The sequence below is a fragment of the Rhagoletis pomonella genome, unplaced genomic scaffold (assembly GCF_013731165.1).
Source record: "Rhagoletis pomonella isolate Grant_MI unplaced genomic scaffold, Rhpom_1.0 Rhpom_scaffold_00003, whole genome shotgun sequence".
Lineage (NCBI taxonomy): Eukaryota > Metazoa > Arthropoda > Insecta > Diptera > Tephritidae > Rhagoletis > Rhagoletis pomonella.
Genome location: NW_023458557.1, coordinates 50791563 through 50802338, shown reverse-complemented (window position 1 = coordinate 50802338; position 10776 = coordinate 50791563).

The window sequence follows — 10776 nt, the reverse complement described above, 5'->3', positions numbered from 1 at the left end:
TATATAATTTAGATGATTTAAATTGTCCAAATTTAAAGAATTTATATTAAAAATATAAATAAAATAAACAATTAAAATAAAAAAATAAATATAATGAGGTTTTTTATTGATTTGAGTCAAAATGAATTTGAAAATACAGAGTTTTCTCTAAAACTACCTAATAATGATACTATAAACATAAAACTGAACTTTAAACTAATGAAATGGACTCAAAGTGATCAAAATGGATTAAAAGAGGACGTAAATAGAACATCTATCCCTGAAACAACATCAGAAGCACCTACATCTAATCCGAAAAAGTTATTCACAACACAGGAAGCCATAGAAGCATTTAGACAAGATCTAATATAAAAAGAGAAAAAAAAAAATTTAGGAATAATTGAGATATGAGGATAATATTATGCTAAGAATTCGTTGTATATATGATAGTGATTTCCTTCAACGCAAACTGAATATTTCTTGTTTTAAGTATCGTCAGGTTGCAATCGAGAACATTTTAAGTAACGGTGAAATTGAAATTGTTACTGGAGATGATACTACACTACGCTCAGATGTCACATTAATTGATACTAAAAGTTATAAACATGATATGAATATGGAAATTTCTTAACTTTTAATAGAATGAGATGGATTTATTATATAAATATGACATATAAAAAGAATGTAAATGTAGTATATAAAAAGATTAATTTGATATTTGGTTTTCATTATTCAGCGGAGTGTAATCGATTAGTTAATAAAATTGGTGGCTCTAATATATATTTATGTTTGCAATTATTTAAATAGGATTTTATTAGATTCTAAAAAAATATTATAAACCTCATAAGACTATTTTTTAAACGAATTTAAAAAAAAAGTTTAAGCTATATAATGTCAGAGAAATATACGTTGGTTATAGACGTTCAGGGAGTCTATTTTAATAGCAAATTTATTGCTAAAGAAGTCAGCATATCAACATATGATTCATATATAACAACGTTTCTTATTCAACCTCCTTTTGAAGAATCCAAGTTAACGATACGGGATAAAACAACTAATAACTGGTTATATCATAATCATCATGGATTAAAATGGGAAGATGGTGATTCGACTTTAATGGCTGTTATTGAATATATCCATTCATTAATGAAAAGAAAAAATTATATATTCTATGCTAAAGGATTGGAGAAAATCAGATGGATTCAACATTTATTCGGATACGATATTATTTTATATAATTTAGATGATTTAAATTGTCCAAATTTAAAGAATTTATATATTAAAAATATAAATATAAATACTTGTAAATATCATGAAAATTCTATGATATGTGCTGAAAAAAATGTAATAATATTAAGAAAATTTATTTCTTCATTAAATATCTAATAATAAATAAAAATAAATAAGTAATTATAAAACTTTATTTTATTTCATATTAAACTTTTTTTGTTCTCATCATCAACATCAGCAGACCTTTCCATTCATATGTGAAAGATGAAAAGATTTCGTATTATTTTTGAATTTGTTAGACATTCGGTGACTCTTTTGAATTTAATAAATTTGTCTTTCAATGAATATAAACGCGAAAAACAAGTATCCTACTCTTTTTTTGAAACGATGTATTATTAATATCTCCTGCTTTCTATAACAAAATATAAGTTTTCATAAGAAGTATGCTTAACAACTTTTCTCACTAAGTCAGCAATATATGAATGAATGAATAATGCTAGATGAATAAAACATTTAAATATACACATACTTTTATGAGCATTTTTTTTTGTATATGTTTATGTGGGATTCGTTATCGTCCACTTGGCGTTACTATACTTATTAGGCAAACAATGATGATGAAATCAAGATCAAGGCTATTTATAATATTAGCATTTGATTTGAATCATATAATGAAATTTAAATAGGATAATAAAAAATAAATATATTCTTTGACAGCAACATTGAGTTTAAGATTATTTCCACATTTTAATTGAATCATATTATGAAGTATAAAATAGATTACTAAAATATATGTATATTTAAATATGTCCTTTATCAACAGTTTACCTCAATGCTTTTTATATAGTTATGAAATATGTATAAATAAGCTAATACTGTACATTAGAAATTATTACTTTGTTTAAAGATACTTATAAAACACATCATGCCTGGAATCAATCGAATCCTCAATAGCGAGCATCATGGAGAGTACAACTTCGATTTCGAATTGGAGATGTTGTGCTTTGAAGACATGAAAAACCCTTATATATGTATTGAAGATGAAGATGAGGGTCCCCGGTTACAGGTTTTGGGCATCCCAGTCAGAGTAGCCCATGCTTTTTTTTTTTTAACAAAAAATGGGATGAAGAGGATGACAATGGAAAATTCCTAACCGTTTGTGGCGGTGAAATTGAGGAGTACATAATGGAGCAACATCAAAAGCAACATGAATATGAAAGAAGGGGTTTGGATATTAAGACTAAATTAAAGTATTATAGTAGAACAAATAGGGAAGCGATGTATGATGTAGAAGTTTATTCTGAATCATATAACAATATTGTATTTGAATATAAATTAACTGTTGAATTGGTATTTAGAAATTTAAAATTTAATTATATAGAACTATAGATTTATTAAAAAACTTCAGCGTTTATTTGAATATAATATTATTTTATATGAGAGTTATTTATGAAAATAGGCTTATTCTTAAATCGTTAGTCGTTGGAAAAGGTTTTATAAATAATATAATTAATAAGCTTCCTATTGAACTTCATTTGCCTAGTTATCAATTTTGTGAACCTGGAACGAAATTAGAGAAACGTTTAGTAAGAGGAGATCGAGGGATTAATCCACTAGACGCTGCTTGTAGAGAACATGATATATAATATTTATATAATAAAGATTTAGAGAACCGACATATTGCTGATAAAAAATTAATTGGGAAGGCTTGGGAAAGAGTTAAAGCGAAGGATAGCAATCTTAATGAGAAAACAAATGCTTGGTTAGTTACAAATATAATGAAGACAAAAACGAAATTCGGTATGGGGAACATTTATAGTAAAACTAAGAAAACGGGAGGAAAAACTGGTTATCAGCTCTTCAAACATGCTTTAAAAAAAAGCTAAACAAAATTTAAAGAAAAGTGATAACTTAAAAGATGCAATAAAAATTTCACGAAAGGTTGTAAATAATATTTTTAGAGGGAAAAAGTCTATAATAAAAACACCACGTGTAATACCATTACCTAAATCTGGAGGATTTCTCCCATTAGCGCCTTTATTCGTAGCATTAGGAGCACTTGGAAGTCTATTTGGCGGTACAGCAGGAATTATTAAAACAATCAATGCTATAAAAACTGGAAAGGAGCAGTTATTGGAGGCGAAACGTCATAATAATACAATGGAAGCTATTTCAATGGGAAAAGGAATGTTTTTAAAGCCTTATAAAAAGGGATTCGGATTATATTTAAAACCATACCAAAAAAAACTCTTAATGAAGCTACCCAGAAGACCTCTTACTGATGTAGACTTAAAGAAGTATTCAAAATTTATTCCAAATTTTAGAGGGGTATTCATGTGTGACACTTTACCCCGTAAACCATTTAAGAGAGAATGTGGAATAATAAATTTGGATAGTTCAAAGGGTCCGGGAACGCATTGGGTAGCTTACTGGAAAAACGATAATGAGATTGATTACTTCGATAGCTTTGGAAACTTACAGCCTCCTAAGCAAATAATAAAGTATTTAGGAAAAAACATTAACTATAACTATAATCAACAGCAAAGCTATAATTCATATAATTGTGGACATTTATGCTTAAAATTCTTATTATCAAAATAAATAAGTAATTATAAAACTTTCTTTTATTTCAAATTAAATTTTATTTGTTCTCATCATCAACATCAACAGGCCTTCCCATTCATATACACATATATATTAAATACTTAGCAATCAACTATGTGCACATTACTAACACACTTTTCTAGGGGTGGAGCATCTATATATGTATATACATATATACGTATGTACGTTTGTATATATTTCTGACTGCATACCAACACACTTTACTAATTTTCGACATACCACCTGGTATCGGATTTCTTAGATTTCCATCAGCGGTACACCCTGTGATCGTTTTCCGGTTCTGAATGGTATCGGATTTCTCGGATTTCCATCAGCGGAACACCCTGTGATCAGTTCCGGTTCCGGAATCAGATTTGTCACCAGCGACATCTTGCGGCTTTTATCTGGGTTCTGAACTTGGATTATCGGCGACATCTTGCGGCGGAGCAGCAAAGCTTGCGGCAGAGCACCAGCAAACCGTATAGCGGTTTTGCACATGTGCAAGCAGCAAACCATATGCCGGTTCTGGCCTGCACAAGGCCAGAACCGGCATATATATACTACTGTTCTACCAATTTTTACCAAACTGTACTATATGGTAATTGTGCTGGCTACATAAAACCAAAACGTTGAAAATTGTTGAAATCGGACTAAAATTACGGTCGCTTTTCATATAGCGGTTACTATCAGAAATGCTTGAAACTTCGGAAATATTTCGGAATTTAAGGACGCTAATTTTGGAAATGTGAAAAACATGTATTTAATATTTGCGCCGGGTATTTAATGTTCGGCTCCACCCGAACCTAGACTTTCTTACTAATTTATATGAATTGTGGTTAATTTTGGAGTACTCCTTGGCTCTTAGGCAGTACTCTTTGCATGCATGCATGGAGTAGTCGCAGTTTTTGCAGGGACACAGTCCCACTTATTGATTCGTTTAAATGTGCTAGTATGGCGACCATTGCGCCCAGCAAGAACAGTGACGGTCACTTTCCTAGTCACGTGACCGTCACGCGTGGCCGCTAAGTTCGGCACGTTTTGCTATCACATTCTCAATAAGGAATCAAAAGTGCTCCTAGAAGTTTTGTGTACGTGTGATTTTTCAAACCAAATAGCATTGTGCATACATACAAGTGACAAATATTCTTCTTCTGCCTGGAAACCGCCTGGAAAATATGTACATAGAAATATCCAGTAAAAATGTAGAAATAACCTGTCAAAATGTTAGAATGGTGTTTAAAGGGATGTAGAAAAAGGCTAACGTTATTGAAATAACCTTAAAGTTGGCCAAATATGCATTGAATTAAATGAATCCCTATTTTTATATAGCAGTTTAATATATTCAAGCATTTTGGTCAATGACTCCTAAACTTAATAGAACTTTTCTTGCTGGTTTTGTCAGAGTCCGTTTAAAGTTTTTTTTCGATATATATTGAGTGTAACCCTGTAGCACATACAATCAGGTGATCTCAGCTGTGAGGCATTTCGGGAAAACATCTGATTCTTTTTTCACTTGTAAAGGCCTGTATGCAGCTCTCAAGAAAAGCAAAAACTCCATATAAAATGACGTACAAGAAATGGCTAAGAAATTTTCTTGAGTCAAATTTCCTTAAGGCAGTACGCAGTTCTTAAGGAATTTACTACGCTTTCTACTACGGTTTTCTAAAGTTTTTGTGAAAAAAAAGCAGAAGGCAACCCAGGTTTGCAACATAAATATATGCCCGTTCCATTATTTCTTGAGGAAAGAGTGAGGCAACAGGCTGTGAAGTATCAAAAATGGCAAAATTCCTTGGACACACACACGAAATAATGGCAATTTTTTCTTGACCGTTTTCTTGAGAGCTGCATACAGGGCTTAAGTATGCGCAATGCCAAATAGTTTGCCTGCTTGCTCATACATTCAGAAAAATGTTTAGTTATAATTACCACGATTTGGTTATAGTGACTAAGTGGCATAGTTGGATATGGCGAAATAAATATCTAGTTCACGAAAGTCTACAATTTACTTGAGACTTCTAGTTGGGACAAATGTATATTTGTTAATAATTACAAAACGACTATCTTGAGTGGACAATATTGTTAGTTGAATAAAATCAGTGTTGAGCAAATAGAAACAATACTTTGGTTGATACAAGTTTTTAATTAATTTTGTGAACTTGCTGTATACTTGAATCAGGCAACCGTTTATTATTGGAAAAAAATTTCAGTTTGACACAAATAAAAATTTACTCGATGGTTGTTGTGTTTACTTTCTTCTTTTATTTGCATATATTAAGCATAAAAAATACATACGTATTTACATAAATAGTTGCTAGTGTAAATAATACATATGTATGTATATGATGGTAAGAATTTCCTAAAAAGAAACGATGAAATATGAACAGTCGTGCGAAAACCCAGGTCAACATCTGCTGGAAGTGCTGGTTTAAGTATACTGCTTTGCTTTTTCCTTGGCTAAATAGATACTTTTAAATTATAATTCACATGATTATATATCCACTGAGAAACGCCGGTTGGCATCAAATTTTATATTTTAAAATAACTATGCGCACACCGAAACAACTCGCGGCGATGGCAAAACTGAAACTGAGACAAACAAGTCTGGGCATGTCATAACAAACACTTTTCTTTCTCTGCCTAGCTCAGTGATCGACATGCCATAGCTTACTGAGCGCTCTGTTACCACACGCGTGTTTTACCTATATACGAACAGCGGTAGCGGAGCAATGATTTCCACGCACACAGTCTCATTCATTGAATCGTTTTTATGCATTGGTCGACATATACTACGTTTATACGCATGCCTAAGTCGCTTTAATTCATTTCGCCGCGATTCAAAACATATGTATAAACTGAAATTCAATTCGCTTTGAAAGAGCGAAGTTTTTGGCTCACACTCCATTTCAAATCGGTAGTTTATTTCTCCAGACAGTTAGAAAGAGTGTATAAACACCGCTCTCACTCAAAGCGAATTGGAGATCAGCTGTTCCGCTTAAATTCCAAATAATCGCATCAGTATTTAAAAGCTGATTAATAATAATCGTTCTTTTTCTTTGCCACGATTTTATAATGCCGAATAAAACAAGATTTTTATCACTTTCCATTATGTTAACTTATAAAATGTCAAATGAAAACAGCTTATTTTGTTTGCTTTTGAAGACGGTTACTTTGATGCCGATATAAAGCCGTATAAACACTAGAGCGAAATGTGTACGGTGTCAATGCGCTTTCAATTAAGTCGATTATTCTGTGCGTATAAACGTAGTAATACTAGCCCATTCAAACGATTCAATAAGTGGGACTGTGTGCATTGCTCAGCTGGATCTCTTCGTATATGAAACACACATGTGCTCAGAGAGGGCTCAGCATTCTTTAGGGGTGGCTCATAAGCAGTGTTGTCAGGTTTTCGGCATGAGAAAACGTCCCTCTTGGTCTGAAAAAACGTCATTTAAAATTCATTAGTGGTATTCACCAAAGTGAGAAAGTGGCCTGGCACTCTGGCAAAACAGCAGATAAGCTCAAGCAACGACTGTTGGCAACAATTTGGTGAATATCACTATTATATATAAACTGGTTTGAGATCATTTTATACATACACTTGTGATCAGCTGATTAAATAATCAACATTTTGCTCAAGTTTGGCTGTTTTTTTTGTGTTTATTTAATGCTTATTATTTTTTCATAAAAGCCTAGCTCATTATATAACTAACACAATATAAATCCACATTTCAAACTTTGTGCAAAAACTATAAAAAATCTGCAAAGTTTCAGCTAAATTTTCAAGTTTTATTCAGATTTTTTTGAATTTTTTTGAGTATGCAGTTTGATAGTCCATTAAATTCCATTAACAGAATCGCGTAAATTTTTTATATCTTTTTTTATCTTGTAGATATTTGTTTAGGTGGTCGGTTATCGAAAATGCGAAATTACGTTCTGCCTAGAAGGAACATAGTGCTTTTGCGAGCGTGCGTGTTGCAATAGATCAGCTCTTCCTGATTTGGCTTTTAATATGCAATTGCAAACATTGTAATAAGCCTTGTAACCTCATGTGTTTACACAACCCGTGTCACAACATGTGTCTAAAGAATATATATATTTTGGGGAAACTGCTGCAAAAAAAAGCTTGTAAAGATTTATTAAGAAAATAATTCAAAATCAGTTCTACTTACAAGATTTAGTAACCAATTTGCCGAAAGTGTGAGCGTAAGTACTTACTCTACAAGCAAATAGTACGCTATACATTGAATTTATTGTGCATGGAGAAAAATTACTGGAAAGTTAAAAAACGTCATTTTTTACACAAAAAACGTCCAAACGTCAACAGCATACAAAAAGCGTCCAAATGACGTTAAAAACGTCAACCTGGCAACGCTGCTCATAAGCATGAATATTGTTACGATTATCCTTGAAGCCTTGAGGGATTTCCCAAATATATTCGGGCTCGTATCGCTGGATTGTTAAATAAATGCTCACGATGACCAAATTGTAGTACAATTAACTTTATTGTACAACAAACCATTTACAATACTCGCTAATACAGTAAAAACACTCTACAATACTTGTTAATGCAATAACAACGCTTAACTAAACTTGTTAACACAATTAAACTTATAGCTTGCTTATTCGCAACTCACTTCTCTGCTCACTTTAGTTGTAGCTTGCTGTCTTGTTACTAACTCACTTTGCTGCTATCTATTGTTTTTTCGTGCGAGCTATCTTTCGCATATGAGTAACAGGTCTATTCTGCGCTGGTAATAAAAAGCTTGTAACCGGTAAATAAAGTTCCTGACAATTTTTAAACCCTTTTCGCATCCTGTGTACTCTTATAACCGGTAATTTTTGTTACCGTCTCATAAGCTGGTAACAAAGTATTGCCCCGTGAAATATGCATTGCCAGAATTTGCACACTTTTTCATAGCTGAATAGCTGAATATTTTAACTGGATTACCAACGTACCTAGAATCGCGGGGACAAGAGCTGATAACATTTTTTGGTAATAAGAGTTTCCGGTTACAAAATTTTCGGTAACGTGCAAAATAGACCTGTAAGTGTCAAGCTAATCTTTTCACATATGAGCAAGCAGGCAAACTATTTGGTTTAAAAATCACACGTACACAAAACTTCTGGGAGCATTTTTGATTCACTATTTAGAATGTGATCCCACCAAACAATTTTTGTTGCCGACAATAAGAAAACGTGTCGCCCTCGGAAACAAATTTATTGCCGGTAATATTGCCATCGTATCAATTTCTTTTCACCAGTCGCTCTAAAACAATGCTGGGCACACCAACACAGTCTCATTTTGTCGTGGAAATAGTGCGTCGCGCTCAGTTATGGTTGCCACGTTTTTTATAAATGTACTAAAACTGGTATTTTTCGTACATGTGTCTTTTTCCCTTTTTTTACTTATACGTATAGTGAAATAATGAATCGTGGAAGTTTTTAGTAACTAATACTATTAGTTTATAGAAACTTTTCCACAAGAAAAATGTAATATTTGTAAAAAATGTAAATAGGTTTAAGTCATTTGTTAAATACCTGCACACAATCTTATCGGAATCAAATCTTTGAAATGCTGGCCGGCCAGATGATTTCGTTGTTTAGATTTTATTATTTTCATATAAATAGGAATTTAGTGCTAAAAATAGAATATAACTTGTAAATATTATTCATTAATATAATATATATATTAATATGGCATGCTATTTGTGCACTTTTTTTATAAAAATCATGGAACTTATTACAAAATTATTGAACGCTGGTCAGCAAGCAGCTCATTTTATATTTTTTTGAATAGTCACGGCATGCAAAATACAGTTTGCTTGTATTAAAAATACGTAGGCATAACTATATAACGGATATTGCGGCTTGTTGAAAGTTCTTTGAACAATAAACTCTAGTTCTTATATAGGGTCGCACTATTTTGTGTTTGAATCATCGCAAATGCATGCAAACACCAATCTAAGAAAAACACACCACTTTTTTCTTTGGGGATTTTTTGTAAATTTTGTACTCAAACTGTGGCAAGCGCGTGCTAAAATTACGAAGAAAAACAATCCACAGCCGAGCACGATGTTACCTTGGTGAAATCTGCAAGCAGACTGAATTAGGGATGCAATGTATCGAATTAAAGCGATGTTTTGGACGTTTCGATATACATCGATATATCGATGTATTTTTTTCGATGCATCGACTTTTGTGTGCAATGTACACTGTACCTAGGCGAATTTATACAAGGTGGTGTTAACAGCTCAAAAACAAAAATTACAATTACAAATTATACTCCAAATAAGTGACCGAAATATAATGTCATTGCTAGCTGGCACACTTTATATTATTTTATTATGCTTATAAATATTTAACAATTGTCGCCACTTCCATGCCTTCCGAAAATTTCGAAGCCTTCTCAAAAGGACAGAAAAAAACTGGGATTTGTAACTGTTTAAATCAATTAATACAAATCACTGTGAGTTATTACTTAAACACTGATCGAAGTTACGATTGTTTCATTTTCTTGTTTTATATTTTTATTTGAAAGAATATGTTGATATTTTCATTCGATGCATCGAAAATATCGATGTTGTTATACGATACATCGATATGTATCGATGCTATATTTCGATGCATAAAATCGAAGAAAACATCGATGTATTTTTTTGACTTGCATCCCTATACTGAATCGAAATTCGCTGCTTTGCTTCTGTGTACGTATACGAACTGCGACGCTGACGTTGCTCGCGAGCAAAAATTGCCCAGCTCTGCTCTAATACGTCCGCCGAAGGCAACTCACCTGGGCGAGTCGTTTTCTTATTACCTGAATGAGTCGTTTTCTTGTCGCTTGAGGCGATATTTCGAATAATTTTATTCTTTTTAATACTTCTATAATTTTTTGTATACAAAATTGTAACTTAGACGTATGGGGCTTCCTATTTTTTCAATCCTGTCTTTGGGTGTAAATTAGAC